The sequence below is a fragment of the Pan troglodytes genome, chromosome 20, assembly GCF_028858775.2.
Source record: "Pan troglodytes isolate AG18354 chromosome 20, NHGRI_mPanTro3-v2.0_pri, whole genome shotgun sequence".
In the NCBI taxonomy this organism is placed as follows: Eukaryota; Metazoa; Chordata; class Mammalia; order Primates; family Hominidae; genus Pan; species Pan troglodytes.
In genome coordinates this window covers 56,553,939-56,572,691 of record NC_072418.2, presented here as the reverse complement: position 1 = coordinate 56,572,691, position 18,753 = coordinate 56,553,939, and the positions used below count along the sequence as shown (strand labels likewise).

The 18,753-nt window shown below is 46.9% G+C and overlaps 8 non-coding genes across 8 annotated transcripts; all 8 read right to left on the bottom strand.

Annotated features, from left to right (window-relative positions):
* Positions 1–1,402: 1,402 nt before the first annotated feature.
* On the bottom strand, positions 1,403–1,491 carry MIR520H (microRNA mir-520h). The gene has a single exon (NR_035862.1). It is a non-coding gene; the product is annotated as a microRNA mir-520h (primary transcript).
* A 1,123-nt stretch (positions 1,492–2,614) lies between these two features.
* Positions 2,615–2,680, bottom strand: MIR517B-2 (microRNA mir-517b-2). Its single transcript, NR_035843.1, has one exon. It is a non-coding gene; the product is annotated as a microRNA mir-517b-2 (primary transcript).
* A 1,918-nt stretch (positions 2,681–4,598) lies between these two features.
* MIR518A (microRNA mir-518a) lies at positions 4,599–4,684 on the bottom strand. Its single transcript, NR_035844.1, has one exon. It is a non-coding gene; the product is annotated as a microRNA mir-518a (primary transcript).
* A 2,392-nt stretch (positions 4,685–7,076) lies between these two features.
* MIR516B-1 (microRNA mir-516b-1) lies at positions 7,077–7,165 on the bottom strand. Its single transcript, NR_035839.1, has one exon. It is a non-coding gene; the product is annotated as a microRNA mir-516b-1 (primary transcript).
* Positions 7,166–9,071: 1,906 nt separating this feature from the next.
* MIR518D (microRNA mir-518d) lies at positions 9,072–9,157 on the bottom strand. The gene has a single exon (NR_035847.1). It is a non-coding gene; the product is annotated as a microRNA mir-518d (primary transcript).
* Positions 9,158–12,890: 3,733 nt separating this feature from the next.
* MIR518G (microRNA mir-518g) lies at positions 12,891–12,987 on the bottom strand. Its single transcript, NR_128602.1, has one exon. It is a non-coding gene; the product is annotated as a microRNA mir-518g (primary transcript).
* Positions 12,988–14,080: 1,093 nt separating this feature from the next.
* Positions 14,081–14,167, bottom strand: MIR518E (microRNA mir-518e). The gene has a single exon (NR_035848.1). It is a non-coding gene; the product is annotated as a microRNA mir-518e (primary transcript).
* Positions 14,168–17,445: 3,278 nt separating this feature from the next.
* On the bottom strand, positions 17,446–17,513 carry MIR526A-2 (microRNA mir-526a-2). Its single transcript, NR_035870.1, has one exon. It is a non-coding gene; the product is annotated as a microRNA mir-526a-2 (primary transcript).
* Between the last annotated feature and the right edge of the window lie 1,240 nt (positions 17,514–18,753).

Sequence of the window (18,753 nt, the reverse complement as noted above, 5' to 3'; positions counted from 1 at the left end):
CACCTAAACAGCAAATCATTTGTTGTTCAAGGACATCTCAGATACATTGTTTATCTAAAATACAAGTTTAACTGAGGGCCCGGTGCGAACCAAATAATGGTTCTTACTTTCTTCTTGTCTGTGCATGGGTTAATATTCACATGTAGTCCCATCTACCAAGGACTGGGGAGGGGCAGATGTAGGAGGATCTAAGCCCACTTTAGCCAGGGCAGCATAGTGAGACCCCCGTCTCATGCATTTATCTCCTGGTCATGCACCCAAGATTTCAGCTTCATTTCCCCAATAAACACTGAAGCCCCATGCACTCCACCTCCGTGCTCTTGCTCATCCCATCTGCAAGGACACTGAGGTCCCTTCAACTCCACCTGACCCCACATGAGGTTCTATACCAGTGCCAGAAAAATTTCCATAAAGTAAGAGGTGTTGATGGCCACGCACCATGGCTCATGCCTTTGGGAGGCCGAGGCGAGCAGCTCACTTGAGTTCAGAGGTTTGAGACCAGCCTGGTCAACATGGTGAAACCCCGTCTTTACTTGAAAAAAAAAAAAAAAAAAATTCAGGCCGGGCATGTTGGCTCACGCCTGTAATCCCAGCACTTTGGGAGACTGAGGCAGGTGAATCATTTGAGGTCAGGAGTTCGAGACCAGCCTGACCAACATGGGGAAACCCCATATCTACTAAAAATACAAAATTAGCCAGGTGTGGTGGCGCATGCCTGTAATCCTAGCTACTCAGGAGGCTGAGGCAGGAGAATCACTTGAACCCAGGAGGCGGAGGTTGTGTGGGCCAAGATCATGTCATTGCCCTCCAGCCTGGGGAACAAGAGTGAAACTCCATCTCTCTCTCTCTCTTTCTCTCTAACACACACACGCACAAATTCAAAAAGCAGTCAGGCGTGGTGGTAAGCGCCTGTAATTCCAGCTACTCAGGAGGCAGAGGCAGGAGAATTGCTTGAACCTGAGAGACAGAGGTTGGAGTCAGCCGGGATCGTGCCACGGCCCTCCAGGCTTGGCAACAGCAAGACTCCACCTAAAAAATAAATAAATGAATGAATAAAAAAGAAAAACACAAATATTAGCTGGGCATGATGTCAGGTGCCTGTAATCCCAGCTACTCAGGAAGCTGAGGCAGGAGAATCACTTGAACCCAGGAGGTGGAGGGTGCAGTGAGCTGAGACTGCACCACTGCACTCCAGCCTGAGTCACAGAGCAAGACTCTGTCCCAAAAAAGGGGACCATTTGAGCCCAAGAGACCTAGGTTGGAAGTGCCTCTGTACTCCAGCCTGGGCCACAGAGACCCTGTCTTAGAAAACAAAAACAAAACAGAACCCCAACATCATCCAAATCTGATGATAAGCATGCAAATATATTACCAACATCAGCATCAACTTCAACACTGCTTTTCCCAAAAGGTAACACTCTAAAGGGAAGCACTTTGTTTTTTCTCAGACAACAAACAGAAAGTGCTTCCTCTAGAGGGTCACAGCGTGGGATCTTCTTGCTCCAGCACTCTGGGTTTCTTGTTGGAATTTTCCTTGACCAGGTTAAAATAGACACAAAATAAAGATGCATTTATTGGCCCTGTTTGCATATTTTCTGGAATCCAGAACATAAACCCCTAAAAGGACCATCTCCAGTTCCTTGCTTCAAAGGCTCAGCAGGTTAGCCTTGTTCACCAAGGGGCAACCCTCCTGAGTTTTGTCCTCAAAGAGAAAAAGCAAAGCCTACTACACATACCTTATATTTAACCAAGAGATTAGGGCAGAATTTCCAGAGAACAGCAATGGATTTTGAGCCAAGTGTTCAGCTGAGTTCCAGGACAGGGGCACACAGTCCCGATGGAAGCATCCAAAATGGAATCTACAATGTTGAAGAATATACATTGTCTCACACACAAACATCCTCCAAGATAGACCACAGTCTAGGCTGACTCTAGAGGACCATTTGAGATTAGGGGTGGTGGCTCACAGCTGTAATCCCAGTACTTTGGGAGGCCAAGGCTGGTGGATCACCCGAGGTCAGGAGTTCGAGACCAGCCTGCCCAACATGGTGAAACCCCATCTCTACTGAAAACACAAAAATTAGCTGGGTGGGGTGGTAGGCACCTGTAATCCCAGCTATCCGGGAGGCTGAGGCAGGAGAATCACTTGAACCTGGGAGGCCGAGGTTGCGGTGAGCTGAGATCGCACTATTGCCCTCCAGCCTGGGCAACAAGAGTGAAACTCCGCCTCAAAAAAAAAAAAAAAAAAAAAACCCAATAATAATTAGCAAGACCTGATAGAAGGCAACTGAATTCCTAATGATTCGGCAGGCTGAGGTGGGAGAAACACTGGAACCTGAGAGGTGGAGTTTCCGGTCAACAGAGATTCTGCTACTGCACTTCCAATGAAACGAGAGCCCATCTCAAAAAATCAAAAAATAAAAAGAGGACCACTTGAGCCCAAGAGATCTCGGTTGCAGGTGCCACCCACTCTAGTCTGGGCAACAGAGACACTGTCTTGGAAAAAAAAAACAAAACAAACAGAACCCCAACATCATGCAAGTCTGATGATAAGCACGCTCTGCAAATGTATAACCAAGGTCAGCAGCATCTTCAACGTTGCTTTTCTCAAACAGTAACACTCTAAAGGGATGCACGATCTTTTCTTAGACAACAGACAGTGCTTCCATCTAGAGGGTCACTACCTGAGATCTTCTTGCTCCAGTACTCTGGGTTATTTTTTATGTATTTATGTATTTATGTATTTATTTTTTGAGATGGAGTCGCCCAGGCTGGAGTGCAATGGTGTGATTTCAGCTCACTGCAATCTCCTTCTCACGGGTTCAAGAGATTCTCCTGCTGCCGCCTCCCACGTAGCTGAGACTACAGGTGTGTACCACCACGCCTAGCTATATTTTGCATTTTTAGTAGAGAGGAGGTTTTGTCGTCATGGCGGGGCCGCTCTTGAACTCTGACCTGAGGTGATCCACCCGTCTCGACCTCCCAAAGTGCTGGGATTACAGCGTGTGCCACCGCACCCGGCCTATTTTTTATTTTTTTGAGATTGAGTCTCACTGTTGCCTAGGCTGGAGTTCAGTGGTGCGATCTCAGCTCACTGAGAGCTCAGCCTCCCGGCTTCCTGTGATTCTCCTGCCTCAGCCTCCTGAGTAGCTGGGATTACAGGCGTGTACCACCACCACACTGGGCTAAGTTTTGTATTTTTAGTAGAGATGGGGATTCACCATGTTGGCCAGACTGGTCTCGAACAACTGACCTCAGATGATCCTCCTGTCTTGGCCTCCCAAAATGATGGAATCACAGGTGTGAGCCGTGGTACCCAGCCTTGTCCTATAGTTAAAATTAGGAACAAAAAAAGATGCCCACACCTAAATAGCAAATAATTTGTTGTTCAAGTACATCTCAAATACATTGTTTATCTGAAATAGAAATTTAAGTGGGGGTGGGGCGTGAATCAAAGAACAGTCCTTACTTTCCTCTTCCTGTACAGGAGTTAATATTCACATGTAGTCCCAGCTACTAAGGACTGGGGAGGGGCAGAGGCAGGAGGATCTAAGCCCACTTTAGCTTGGGCGGCACAGTGAGACCCCCGTCTCGTTGCGTATACGACCTGGTCATGCACCCAAGATTTCAGCTTCATTTCCCCAATGAAAACTCAAACCCCATGCACTCCACCTCCATGCTCTTGCTGAGCAGTACACATCCCATCTGCAAGGGACATTGGGGTCCCCTTCAACTCTACCTGACCCCAAGTGAAGTTCCATAAACCAGTGCCAGAATAATTTCTGTGGGGTAAAAGGTGTTGATGGCCAGGCACGGTGGCTCACGCCTGTATTCTCAGCACTTTGGGAGGCCGAGGCAGGCAGATCACCTAAGGTCAGCAGCTGAGTTCAGCCTGGCCAACATGGTGAAACCCCATCTCTGCTAAACATTCAAAAATTAGGCCAGGCGTGGGGGCGCATACCTGTAATCCCAGAAATTTGAGAGTCAGAGGTGGGCGGATGACTTGAGGTCAGGGGTTTGAGACCAGTCTAGCCAACATGGTGAAATCCCATTTCTACTAAAAAAAAAAATACAAAAAGTAGCCAGGTGTGGTGGTGTGCGCCTGTAATTCCAGCTAGTCAGGAGGCTGAGGAAGAAGAATTGCTTGAACCCAGGAGGCAGAGATTGCAGTGAGCCAAGATCGTGTCACTGCCCTCCAGACTGCGTGACAGCGAGACTCTGTCTCATAAATAAATAAATGAATTTTTAAAAATACAAATATCCAGGTGTGGTGATGGGTGCCTGTAATCTCAGCTACTTGGGAAGCTGAAGCAGAAGAATCGCTTGAACCCAGGAGGCGGAGGTTGCAGTGAGCCGAGATCACATCACTGCACTCCAGCCTGGGTGAGAGAGAGACTTTGCTTGCAAAAAAGGACCATTTGAATCCAAGAGACCTAGGTTGGACATGCCACTGCCACCGCACTCCAGCCTGGGCAACAGAGACCCTGTCTTAGAACGAAAAAGCAAAACCAAAACAGAACCCCGCCATTGTCCAAGCCTGATGATAAGCATGCCCTGCAAATGTATTACCACGGTCAGCATCAACTTCAACGTCGCTTTCTCAAACCGTAATCCAGCAAAGGGAAGCGCTTTCTTTTCTTTTAGACAACAGAAAGGGCTTCCCTTTGCAGAGTCACAGCCTGAGATCTTCTTGCTCCAGCACTCTGGGTTTCTTGTTGAAATTTTCCTTAACCAGTTCAAAATGGACACAAATATAAAGATGCATTTATTGACCCTGTTTGCAAGTTTTCTGGAATCCAGAATATAAACCCCTAAAAGACCATCTCCAGTTCCTTCCTTCAAAGAATCAGCAGGTTAGCCTTGTTCATCAAGGGGCAATCCTTCTGAGTTTTGTCCCGAAAAAGAAAAAGCAATGCCCACTAGACATACCTTATCTCTAACCAAGAGACTTGGGCTGGATTTCTAGAGAACAGCAATGGATTTTCAGCCAACTCTCACTTGAGTTCCAGCACAGGGACACACAGTCCCGACAGGAGCATCCAAAGTGGAATCTATGATGTTCAAGAACATACATTGTCACACACACAAACATTCTCTAGCATAGACTGTAGTCTAGGTTGACTCAAGAGGACCACTTGAGGCTAGGCGTGGAGGCTCATGCCTATAATCCCAGCACTTTGGGAGGCCGATGCAGGGGAATCACTTGAGGTCAGGAGTTTGAGACCAGCCTGGCTAACATGGTGAACCCCCATCTCCACTAAATGCAAAAACTGAGCCGGGTGTGGTGGCGCATACCTGTAATCCCAGCTACTCGGGCTGCTGAGGCAGGAGAATCGCTTGAACCTGGGAGGTGGAGGTTGCAGTGAGTCGAGATCGTGCCATTGCATTCCAGCCTGGGTAAGAGGAGCAAAACTCTGTCAAAAAAAAAAAAAAAAAAAAGGGAAATACAAATGCCCACACATAAACAGCAAATCATTTCTTGTTCAAGTACATCTGAAATATACTGTTGATCTGAAATACAAATTTAACTGGGTATCCCTGGCCTGGGAAGCTGCCTTCAACAATTCAGATAAGGGTCTCCTTTGGAAGCTAATAGGTAGGAACATGGAGATGTCAGCAAAGGGAAGGGACTCTCAGGGATTTCTATGGATTATGCAGATGCCCTGCCAGATTCCAAACTTCCCCAAAAGATCCCAAGTCCAGGCAGGAAGGACCACTGGGCTCCAGAAACGAAATGTCTTGGCTCTGGGTGGGAGTCTTTGTCATCAGATTCCATGACTGAAAGACAGCCAGGAGCAGAGCGAAAATCCCAGGGGTTCTCTCTACCAGAAGACACAGACTCCGTCCAGATCAAACCCAAATTGTCGCCAGTTAGCGATGCCTGGCTCTCCTTTCCCCTTGGCTCATCCTGCCTGCACCGGTGCAATGCCCTGGTGTTCCCAGTCCAGAGGCCTTCACTCCTTCCAGTACCCCAGGAGGGTCACCTTGCAGTTCTCAGGGAGGAAGATGGGGTCTTCCACCCTTGTGAGCTTCCCAGGCATCAGGGTCTGCCCGCCCCACTCCATTCCCAAAGGATGTTCTGCCCAGTTCTCCCAGCCTCCTGCTTCCCTCCAGGGACCCCCCTTCAGTGGTAAGATTCACACTGCAGACAACCAGGACCAACCCATTATCCTCAACTACAGTGGTCACAACAGGTCACCTATTCAAAACTGATCTATGTGACACGCCCACAAGAGGCAGATCCAGAGCTAGAGAGATGCAAAGTGGTTGCCACGGTCTGGGTTGAAGAGTGGGGTGGGAACTGACTGCAAATGGGAATAAGCCTCTTTGGGGTGATGAAAATCTCCTGAACTAGAATGTTGGTGGTTGAAAATATGCTAAAATAATTCACACTTCAGAGTAAATTTCAAAAGGTTACTTCCTCAGTTCACAAAAGTCAGAGACAGGGCCGGGTGCGGTGGCTGATGCCTGTAATCCCAGCACTCTGGGAGGCCGAGGTGCATGGGTCACCTGAGGTCAGGAGCTCCAGACCAGCCTGGCCAACATGGGAAAACCCCCGGTCTAAAAATACACACACAAAAAATTGGCCAAGTGTGGTGGCATGCACCTGAAATCCCAGCTACTCCAGTGGCAGAAGTTGCAGTGAGTTGAAATTGTGCAGCTGCACTCCAGCCTGGGCGACAGCGAGACTCCTTCTCAAAAACACATAAATAAATGAATAATAAAGAAAACTACAAATATTAGCCAGGTGTGGAGGAGTGCGCCTGTAATCCTAGCGACTCGGAAAACTGAGGCAGGAGAATCGCTTGAACCCGGGAGGTGGAGGTTGCAGTGAGCGGAGTTCCTGCCATTGCACTCCAGCCTGGGTCAGAGTGAGACTCCGCTCCCCAAAAAGAGGACCATTTAAGACCAAGAGATCTAGGCTGGAAGTGCTAACACACTCCAGCCTGGGCAACAGAGACCCTGCCTAAGATAAAAAATAAAACAAAAACAAACCCCCACCGTCATCCACGTCTGATGATAAGCATGCTCTCCAAATGTATTACCAAGATCAGCATCAACTTCAACGTTGCTTTTCTCAAAGAGTAACCCTCTGAAAGGAAGCACTTTCTTTTCTTTCACAAAACAGAAAGTGCTTCTTACCTCCAGATGGTCACAGTCTGAGATGTTCTTGCTCGGTGCATGGTGGATTTTTTGTTGGAATGTTCTTCGACCAGGTTAAAATGGACACAAACATAAAGATGCATTTATGGGCCCTGTTTGCATGTTTCCTGGAATCCAGAACATAAACCCCAAAAGGAACCCTCTCCAGTTTCTTGTTTCAAAGAATCAGCAGGTTAGCCTTGTTCATCAAGGGGCAATCCTCCTGAGTTTTGTCTCTGGAAAGAAAAAGCAATGCCTACTACACATACCTTATATTTAACCAAGAGAATTGGGCTGGATTTCTAGAGAACAGCAATGGATTTTGAGCCAAGTGTTCACTTGAGTTCCAGTATAGGCACGCAGTCCCAATGGGAGCATCCAAAATGGAATCTACGATGTTGAAGAATAGACATTGTCATACGCACAAATATTCTCCAGAATAGATCACAGGCTTGGTCATAAAAACTCCTTAATACAATTTTAACATAAATACACAAGTACAGGTGGGGCACGGTGGCTCATACCTCTAATTCTAGCACTTTAGGAGGCCAAGACGGGAGAATCACCTGAGCTCAGGAGTTCGAGACCAGCCCCGGCAACATGGTGTAACCCCATGTGTACAAAAAATACAAAAGTGAGCCGGGTGTGGTGGTGCATGCCTGTAGACACTAATGCAGCAGGCTTAGGTGGGAGGTGGAGGTTGCAGTAAGCCGAGAACGCACCACTACACTCCAGCCTGGGTGATAGAGCCAGACCTTGTCTCAAAAATAACCAACCAAACAAATAAAACACACACACACAGAAACAAACCAAAAAATACCCAAAGTGATATCAGAGTATTCTCTGTATTCAAATCAGCATTTTGTGTGTATATGATTATGTTATATATATGATATATTATATATATGATAAATTTAACTGGGGGCAGGGTATGAACAAAATAACAGTCCTTACTTTCTTCTTGTCTGTGCATGGGTTAATATTCACATGTAGTCCCATCTACCTAGGACTGGGGAGGGGCAGAGGCAGGAGGATCTAAGACCACTTTAGCCAGGGTGGCACAGTGAGACCCCTGTCTCACGCATTTATCTCCTGGTCATGCACCCAAGATTTCAGCTTCATTTCCCCAATAAACACTGAAGCCCCATGCACTCCACCTCCGTGCTCTTGCTGAGAAGTGCACATGCCATCTGCAAGGGACACGGAGGTCCCCTCAACTCCACCTGACCCCACGTGAGGTTCTATACCAGTGCCAGAATAATTTCCATGCAGTAAAAGGTGTTGATGGCTGCGCAGTGGCTCATGCTTGTATTCTCTGGACAACATGGTGAAACCCCCTCTTTACTAAAAATAATAATAATAATAATAATAATAATAATAATAATAATAATAACAATACAAAAAGTAGCCGGGCCTGGTGGTGTGTTCCTGTAATTCCAGCTACTCCGGAGGCTGAGGCAGGAGAATTGCTTGAACCTGAGAGGCAGAGGTTGTAGTCAGCTGGGATCGTGCCACTGCCCTCTAGCCTGGTTGACAGCGAGACTCCATCTGAAAAGTAAATAAATACATGCATAAAAAAGAAAAATACAAATGTTAGCCAAGGATGATGTCAGGCGCCTGTAATCCCAGCTCCTCAGGAAGCTCAGGAAGGAGAATTGCTTGAACCCAGGAGGCAGAGGTTGCAGTGAGCCGAGATCACGCCACTGCACTCCAGCCTGGGTCACAGAGCAAGACTCTGTCCCAAAAAAGAGGACTATCTGAGCGCAAGAGACCTGGGTTGGAAGTGCTTATGGACTCCAGCCTGGAAAATACAGATTTCGTCTTAGAAGAAAAAAAAAAAGCACAGAACCCCAATATCATCCAAGTCTGATGATAAGCATGCTCTACAAATGTATTACCGAAGTCAGCATCAACTTCAACATTGAGTTTCTCAAACCGTAATGCTCCAAAGGGAAGCGCTTTGGTTTCTTTCAGACAACAGAAAGTGCTTCCCTCTAGAGGGTCACAGCATGGGATCTTCTCACTCCAGCACTCTGGGTTTCTTGTTGGAATTTTCCTTGACCAGGTTAAAGTGGATACAAAAATAAAAATGCATTTATTGGTCCTGTTTGCCTGTTTTCTGGAATCCAGAACATAAACCTCTAAAAGGACCATCTCTGGTTCTTTGCTTCAAAGAATCAGCAGGTTAGCCTCGCTCATCAAGGGGCAATCCTCCTGAGTTTTGTCTCTGGAAAGAAAAAGCAATGCCTACTACACATACCTTATCTTTAACCAAGAGAATTGGGCTGAATTTCTAGAGAACAGCAATGGATGTACAGCCAAGTGTTCACTTGAGTTCCAGCACAGGGACACACAATCCCCTTGGGAGCCTCGAAAATAGAATCTAAGACGTTGAAGAATATAAATTGTCACACACACAAGCATCCTCCAGGATAGACCACAGTCTAGGCTGACTTAAGAGGACCACTTGAGGCTAGGCACAGTGGCTCATGCCTGTAATCCCAGCAGTTTGGAAGGCCGAGGCAGGTGGATTACCTGAGGTTAGGAGTTTGAGACCAGCCTGGCCAACATGCTGAAACCCTGTCTCTACTAAAAACACAAAAATTAGCTGGGTGTGGTGGTGGGCGCCTTTAATCCCAGCTACCTGGGAAGCTGAGGCAGGAGAATCGCTTGAACCTAAGAGGAGGAGGTTGCATTGAGCCGAGATTGTGCCATTGCACTCCAGCTTGGGCAACAAGAGTGAAACTCTGTCTCAAAATAAATAAATCAATAAAAATAAAGAAATACACAAGTACGGGTGAGGCACGGTGGCTCACACCTCTAATCCCAACATTTTATGAGGCCGAGGCAGGAGGATCACTTTAGCTCAGGTGTTGGAGACCAGCTCAGGTAAAATGGTGAAATCCCGTCTGTAGAAAAACTACAAAAGTTAGCCAGGTGGCTGAGTGTGGTAGCTCATGCCTGTAATCCCAGCAATTTGGGAGTCCGAGGCAGGTGGATCACTAGAGGTCAGGAGTTGGAGACCAGCCTGACAAGCATGGGGAAACCTGTATCTACTCAAAATACAAAATTAGCCAAGTGTGGTGGTGCATGCCTGTAATCGCAGCTACTTGGGAGGCTGAGGCAAGAGAATCACACGAACCCGGAAGGCGGAGGTTGCAGTGATCTGAAATCTTGCCATTGTACTCCAGCCTGCGCAACAAGAGCAAAATTCCCTCTCAAAAAAAAAAGGTAGCCCGCTGTGGTGGTGCATGCCTGTAGACACACTAATTCAGGATGCATAGGTGGGAGATGGAGGTTACAGTGAGCCGAGATCGCACTACTACACTTTTGCCTGGGTGACAGAGCCAGACCTTGTCTCAAAAACAAACAAAAACCACACACACAAGAACAAAAAACAATCTCATAGTGATATGAGTAACCTCTACCTCCCAGGTTCAAGCGATTCTCCTGCCTCAGGCTCCCAAGTAGCTGGGATTACCCGTACCTGCCACCATGCCCGGCATATATACATATATATATATATATGTATTTTTAGTAGAGACGGATTTTCACCATGTTGGCCAGGCTGGTCTTGAACTCCTGACCTCGGGTGATCCACACGCCTCAGCCTCCCAAAGTGCTGGGATTACAGGCTTGAGCCACTGTGCCCAGCCACATCATACATTTTTGAGACCATGTCTCAAAGAAAATAAAGATCTACATATTGTATGCTCACAGGAAGAATAATACCTAAACATAAGTGGTTGCTTTGCTGGTGCACATAAAAAAAAATTGGATTGACAGAGATTACCCTGGCCCCCACACAGAGGTGACACCCAAATTCATGATGGTTCCATATTTTTCTTTTTTTTTTTTTTTTTTTTTTTTTTTAGACCAAGTCTTACTCTGTCGACAGGCTGGAGTGCAGTGGCACGATCTTGGCTCACTGCAACCTCTGCTGCCCAGTTGGAACGATTCTCCTGCCTTGGTCTCCCGAGTAGCTGGTATTACAGGCACCTGCCACTGCACCTGGCTAATTTTTGTATTTTTCGTAGAGATGAGGCTTTGCCGTGATGCCGCAGCTGGTCTTCAACTCCTGACCTGAGGTGATCACCCTGTCTCGACCTCCAAAAGTGCTAGCATTACAGGTGTGCGCCACCGTGCCCGGCCTATTTTTTATTTTTTTGAGATTGAATCTTATTCTTTTCCCCAGGCTGGAGTTCACTGGCGCGATCTCAGCTCACTGCAACCTCTGCCTCCCGGCTTCAAGCGATTCTCCTGCCTCATCCTCCTGAGTAGCTGGGATTACAGGCGTGCAGCACAACCACGCATGGCTAATTTTTGTATTTTTAGTACAGACGGGGTTTCACCATGTTGGCCAGGCTGGTCTCAAGCAGCTGACCTCAGGTGATCCTCCTGTCTCCGCCTACCAAAATGATGGAATTACAGGCGTGAGCCACCATACCTGACCTTGTCCTATATTTAAAATCAGGAGCAAAAAAAGATGCTCACATCTAAACAGCAAATCATTTGTTGTTCAAGTACATCTCAAATACATTGTTTATCTAAAATACAAATTTAACTGGGGGTGGGACATGAATCAAAGAACAGTCCTTACTTTCCTCTTCCTGTACATGAGTTAATATTCACATGTAGTCCCAGCTACTAAGGACTGGGGAGGGGCAGAGGCAGGAGGATCTAAGCCCACATTAGCCTGGGTGGCATAGTGAGACCCCCATATTGTTGCATATACGACCTGGTCATGCACCCAAGATTTTGGCTTTATTTCTCCAATAAAAACTCAAACCCCATACATTCCACCTCCGTGTTCTTGCTAAGCAGTACACATCCCACCTGCAAGGACATTGGGGTCCCCTTCAACTCTACCTGACCCCAAGCGAGGTTCTATAAACCAGTGCCAGAATAATTTCCGTGGACTTAAAGGTGTTAATGGCCAGGCACGGTGGCTCACGCCTGTATTCTCAGCACTTTGGGAGGCCCAGGCGGGCAGATCACCTAACGTCAGGAGCTGAGTTCAGCCTGGCCAACACGGTGAAACTACGTCTCTGCTAAAAATACAAAAATTAGGCCAGGCATGGGGGCGCATACCTGTGATCCCAGAAATTTGGGAGTCAGAGGTGGGTGGATCACTTGAGGTCAGGAATTTGAGACCAGCCTAGCCAACATGGTGAAATCCAGTCTCTACTTAAAAAAAATATACAAAAAGTAACTAGGTGCGGTGGTTTGCTTCTGTAATTCCAGCTACTCAGGAGGCTGAGGCAGAAGAATTGCTTGAACCCGGGAGGCAGAGGTTGCAGTGAGCCGAGATTGTGCCACTGCCCTCCAGACTGGGTGACAGCGAGACTCCGTCTCAAAAATAAATAAATAAATAAATAAATAAATAAATAAATTTTAAAAAATACAAATATCATCCAGGTATGGTGATGAACGCCTGTAATCTCAGCTGCTTGGGAAGCCGAGGCAGGAGAATTGCTTGAACCTGGGAGGCAGAGGTTGCAGTGAGCCGAGATCGCATCACTGCATATCAGCCTGGGTGACAGAGAAAAGACTCTGCCCCCTAAAAAGGACCATTTGAATTCAAGAGACCTAGGTTGGACATGTCACTGCACTCCAGCCTGGGCAACAGAGATCCTGTCTTAGAATAAAAACGCAAAACCAAAAACAGAACCCCGGCATTGTCCAAGCCTGATGATAAGCATGCTCTGCAAATGTATTACCACGATCGGCATCAACTTCAGCGTTGTTTTTCTCAAACCGTAACACTCCAAAGGGAAGCGCTTTCTATTCTTTTAGACAACAGAAAGGGCTTCCCTTTGCAGAGTCACAGCACGAGATCTTCTTGCTCCGGCACTCTGGGTTTCTTGTTGAAATTTTCCTTGACCAGGTCAAAATGGACACAAAAATAGAGATGCAATTTTTGGCCCTGTTTGCATGTTTTCTGGAATCCAGAATAAAAACCCCTAAAAGGACCATCTCCAGTTCTTTGCTTCAAAGAATCAGCAGGTTAGCCTTGTTCATCAAGGGGCAATCCTCCTGAGTTTTGTCCCCAAAGAGAAAAAGCAATGCCTACTACACCTACCTTATATTTAACCAAGAGAATTGGGCTGGATTTCTAGAGAACAGCAATGGATGGAGAGCCAGGTGTTCACTTGAATTCCAGGACAGAGACACACAGTCCCGACGGGAGCATCCAAAATGGAATCTAAGATGTTGAAGAATGTACATTGTCACACACACAAACATCCTCCGGGCATTATCCCGTAAATGCTTCTCAGTAACATTTGAACAGAGATACACAAGGGCAGGTGGGGCGCGGTGGCTCACACCTCTAACCGTAGCACTTACGTAGGCCAAGGCAGGAGGATCACTTGAGCTCAGGAGTTAGACACCAGCCCGGGAAACATGGTAAAACCTCATCTGTAAAAATACAAAAGTTAGCCAGGTATGGTGGTACATGCCTGTAGACACTAATTCAGGAGACTGAGGTGGGAGGTGGAGGTTGCAGAGAGCCGAGATTGCACCACTGCACTCCAGCATGGATGACAGAGCAAGACTCTGTCTCATAAATAAATAAATAAATAAATAAATAAATAAATAAATAAGCCAGGTGTGGTGGCACATACCTGTAATCCCAGCTGCTCGGGAGGCTGAGACAGGAGAATCCCTTGAACTCAGGAGGCAGAGGTTGCAGTGAGTGGAGATCCTGACAGGACACTCCAGCCAGGGCAGGGTCACAGAGCAAGACTCTGTCCCAAAAAAGAGGGCCACTTGAACCCAAGAGATCTAGGTTGGAGGGGCCACCACACTCCAGCCTGGGCAACAGACACCCTGTCTTAGAAAACAAAACAAAACAAGCAAACACAAAACCCCACCACCTTCCATGGTTGATTATAAGCATTCTCTGCAAGTGTATTACCAAGATCAACGTTGCTTTTCTCAAAGCGTTAACACTCTGAAGGGAAGCGCTTTCTTTTCTTTTAGCCAACAGAAAGCGCTTCCCTCTAGAGGGTCACAGCCTGAGATCTTGCTCCAGCATTGTGGGTTTTTTGTTGGAATTTTCCTTCACCGGGTTAAAATGGACACAAAAGTAAAGATGCATGTATTGGCCCTGTTTCATGTTTTCTGGAATCCAGAACATAAACCCCTAAAAGGACCATCTCCAGTTCCTTGCTTCAAAGAATCAGCAGGTTAGCCTTGTTCATCAAGGGGCAATCCTCCTGAGCTTTGTCTCTAAAGAGAAAGAGCAATGCCTACTGCACATACCTTATATTTAACCAAGAGAATTGGACTGGATTTCTAGAGAACAGCAATGGATTTTGAGCCAAGTGTTCACTTGAGTTCCAGCACAGGGATACACAGTCCCAATGGGAGCATCCAAAATGGAATCTACGATGTTCAGGAATATACATTGTTTCACACACAAACATCCTGCAGGGTAGACCACAGGTTAGGCCGTAAAAGCTCCTCAATAAAATTTGAATCTAAATACACAAGTACAGGTGGGGCATGGTGGCTCACACCTCTAATCCCAGCGCTTTAGGAGGCCACGACGGGAGGATCACCTGAGCTCAGGAGTTTGAGACCAGCCTCGGCAACATGGTGTCACCCCACGTGTACAAAAAATACAAAAGTGAGCCAGGTGTGGTGGTGCATGCCTGTAGACACTAATTCAGCAGGCTTAGGTGGGAGGCGGAGGTTGCAGTGAGCCGAGATGGCACAAATGCACTCTAGACTAGGCAACAGAGCCACACCTTGCCTCACAAACAAACAAACAGAAAACACCCACACACATACAAACAAAAACATGCCCAAAGTGACATAAGAGTATTCTGTGTGTGTAGAAGAGTATTTTTTGTGTATATTATACTATATATATGATAAGAATATACGATGACTGGGCGCGGTGGCTCACGCCTGTAATCCCGGCACTTTGGGAGGCCGAGGCGGGCGGATCACCTGTGGTCAGGAGTCTGAGCCCAGCCTGACCAACATGGAGAAGCCCGTCTCTACTAAAAATACAAACTTAGCTGGGCATGGTGGCGGGTGCCTGTAATCCCAGCTACTCAGGAGGCTGAGGCAGGAGAATCACTTGAACCCACGAGGCGGAGGTTGCAGTGAACCGAGATCATGTCATTGCACTCCAGCCTGGGTGACAGGAGCGAAACTCCTTCTCAAAAAACGAAAAAAAAAAAAAAAAAAGATGTTGAAGACTATGTATTGTACGCACAAACAACCTCCAGGATAGACCACAGGTTAGGCCATAAAAGCTCCTCAATAATATTTGAATAGAAAAACACAAGTACAGTGGGTCTCGGCGGCTCATACCTCTAACTGCAGTACTTAAGGAGGCCAAGTCGGGAGGATCACTTGAGCTCTGGAGTTCCAGTCCAGCCTGGGAAACATGGTAAACCCTGTGTGTACAAAAAATACAAAAGTTAGTCAGGTGTGGTGGTGCATGCCTGTATTCAGCTCTTTAGGAGGCTGAAGTGGGAGGTGGGAGGTGGAGGTTGCAGGGAGCCGATTGCACCACTGCACTCCAGCATGGGCAACAGAGCCAGATGTTGTCTCAAAAAAAAAAAAAAAAAAAAAGAACACCCCAAAATCCCAAAAACACACACAAACAAAAAAACCCCAAAGTGATACGAGTATTTTCTGTGTCCAGAAGAGTATTTTGTGTGTGTATGATTATATTATCAATATCAGACATTATAATAAAATGTATATGATATATTTTTGAGACCCGGTGTCAAAAAAAGAAAGCTCTCTATGTTGTTTGCTCACAGGAAGAATAATTCCTACACAGAACAGCATGCATTAAAAAAATTGGAATGACAGAGATTCCCATGTCCCCTGTACACGGTGACACCCAAATTCATCATGGGTCCCATATTTAAAATTAGGAAATACAGACCGGGAGCGTAGGCTAACGCCTATAATCCCAGCTCTTTGGGAGGCTGAGGCAGGTGGATCACCTGAAATCAGGAGTTCGAGACCAGCCTGACCAACATGGTGAAAACCTGTCTCTACCAAATGCAAAAACTGAGCTGGGTGTGGTGGTGCATGCCTGTAACCGCAGCTACTTTGGAGGGTGAGGCAGGAGAATCACTTGAACCTTGGAGGCAGAGGTTGCAGTCAGCCGAGATCACATCATTGCACTCCCGCCAGGCAACAAACTGAGACTCTGTCAAACAAACAAACAAACAAACAAACAAACAAAAAAACAAGGTGTGATCAGTGCATGGAATAGTCTGGAAATCAAAGGACCCTCCCACCCCGGGATCTGCAGTGGCTGGGACTGTGTGCCCCACGATGCCTGGCCATGTCAACTATCTTTGAAAAGGGTCAGCAGGAGAATGTGGCTCACACCTGTGGAATCCTTGAGCTCAGGTGTTGAGACCTTCCTGAGCAACAGAGATCACACCTGTATGAAAAATTAAAAACTTAGCCAAGTGTGGTGGCACGCCCCATGTAGTCCCAACTACATGGGAGGCTGAGTCAAGAGGACCACTTGAGGCTGGGCGAGGTGGCTCACGCCTGTAATCCCAGCACTTTGGGAGGCCGAGGGGGAGGATCACTTGAGGTCAGGAGCTGAGACCAGCCTGGCCAACATGGTGAAACCCTGTCTCTTCTAAAAATACAAAAATTAGGCTAGACGTCGTGGTTCATGCCTGTAATTCCAGCACTTTGGAAGGCCGAGGTGGGTGGCTCACATGAGGTTTGAGACCAGCCTGGCCAACATGGTGAAACTCCGTCTCTATTAAAAAAAAAATCCAAAAAGTAGCCAGGCATGGTGGTGTGTTCCTGTTAATTCCAGCTACTCGGGAGGCTGAGGCAGCAGAATTGCTTGAACCTGGGAGGCGGACGTTGTAGAGAGCCGAGATCACGCCACTGCACTCCACCGTAGGCAATAGCGAGACTTCGTCTCAAAAATTAAAATAAAAAAAGAATAATAAAGAAAACTACAAATACTAGCTGGGTGTGGTGGTGAGCGCCTGTAATCCCACCTACTCAGAAAACCAAGGCAGGAAAATCACTTGAACCCGGTGAGCAGAGTTCCTGCCACTGCACTCCAGCCTGGGTCACAGAGCAAGACTCTGCCCCAAATAAGAGGACCATTTGAGCCCTAGAGATCTAGGTTGGAAGTGCCACCACACCCTAGCCTGGGCAACAGACAACCTGTTGTAGAAAACAAACAAACAAAAAAACAGAACACCACCATCAGCCAAGTCTGATGATAAGCATGCTCTGCAAATGTACCACCAAGATCAACATCAAACTAAACGTTGCTCTTCTCAAAGAGTAACCCTCTGAAAGGATGCATGTTCTTTTCTTTCAGACAACAGAAAGTGCTTCCCTCTAGAGGGTCACAGCACGAGATCTTCTTACTTCAGCACCATGGATATGTTGTTGGAATCTTCCTTAGCCTGGTGAAAATAGACACAAAAATAAAGATGCAATTATTTGTCCTGCTGGTGTGTTTCCTGAATCCAAAAACATAAACCCCTAACAGGATCATCTCCAGGTCCCATGCCTCAAAGGCTCAGCAGGCTAGCCTTGTTCATCAACAGGAAATCCTCCTAAGTTTTTTCTCCGGAAAGAAAAATCAATGCCTACCAGACACACCTTATCTTTAACCAAGATAACCGGGCTAAATTTCTAGACAAGAGCAATGGATTTTAAGCCAAGTGTTCACTTGAGTTCCTATATAGGAACACATAGTACCGATGGGAGCATCCAAAATGGAATCTGAGATGTCTAAGAATATACATTGTCACACACACAAACATTCCCCAGGATAGACCACAGGCTATGTTGTAAAAGCGCCTCAATACGGTCGCTCATGCCTGTAATCCCAGCACTTTGGGAGGCCGAGGCGGGAGGATCATGAGGTCAGGAGATCTAGACCATCCTGGCTAACAAGGTGAAACTCCATCTCTACTAAAAATACAAAAAAATTAGCCTGGCGTGGTGGTGGGCACCTGTAGTCCCAGCTACTCAGGAGGCTGAGGCAGGAGAATGGCATGAACCTGGGAGGCGGAGCTTGCAGTGAGCCAAGATCGCGCCACTGCACTCCAGCCTAGGTAACAGACCAAGACTCCGTCTCAAAAAAAAAAAAAAAAAAAAAAATCGCCTCAATAAAATGTAAGCAGAAACACACAAGTAGGGTGGGACATAGTGACTCACACTACTAGTCACACTTTAGGAGGCCGAGGTGGGAGGATCACTTGAGCTCAGGGGTTCAAGACCAGCCTGGGCAACATGGTGAAACCTCATCTGTACAAAAAATACAAAAGTTGGCCAGGTGTGGGGGTGCATGCCTGTAGACAGGTATTCAGAAGGCTGAGGTGGGAGGTGGAGGTTGCAGTGAGCCCAGATCACACCACTGCACTACAGCCTGGGCAAAAGAGTGAGACTCTGTCTCAACAATCAATCAATCAATCGATAATAAAATGCAAAAATTAGCCAGGTGTGGTGGCACATGCCTATAACCCTGCTCGGGAGGCTGAGGCAGGAGAATTGCTTGAACCCAGGAGGCAGAGGTGGCAGTGAGCCAAGTTCCTGCCACTGCACTCCAGCTAGGGTCACAGCGCGAGACTCTGTCCGAAA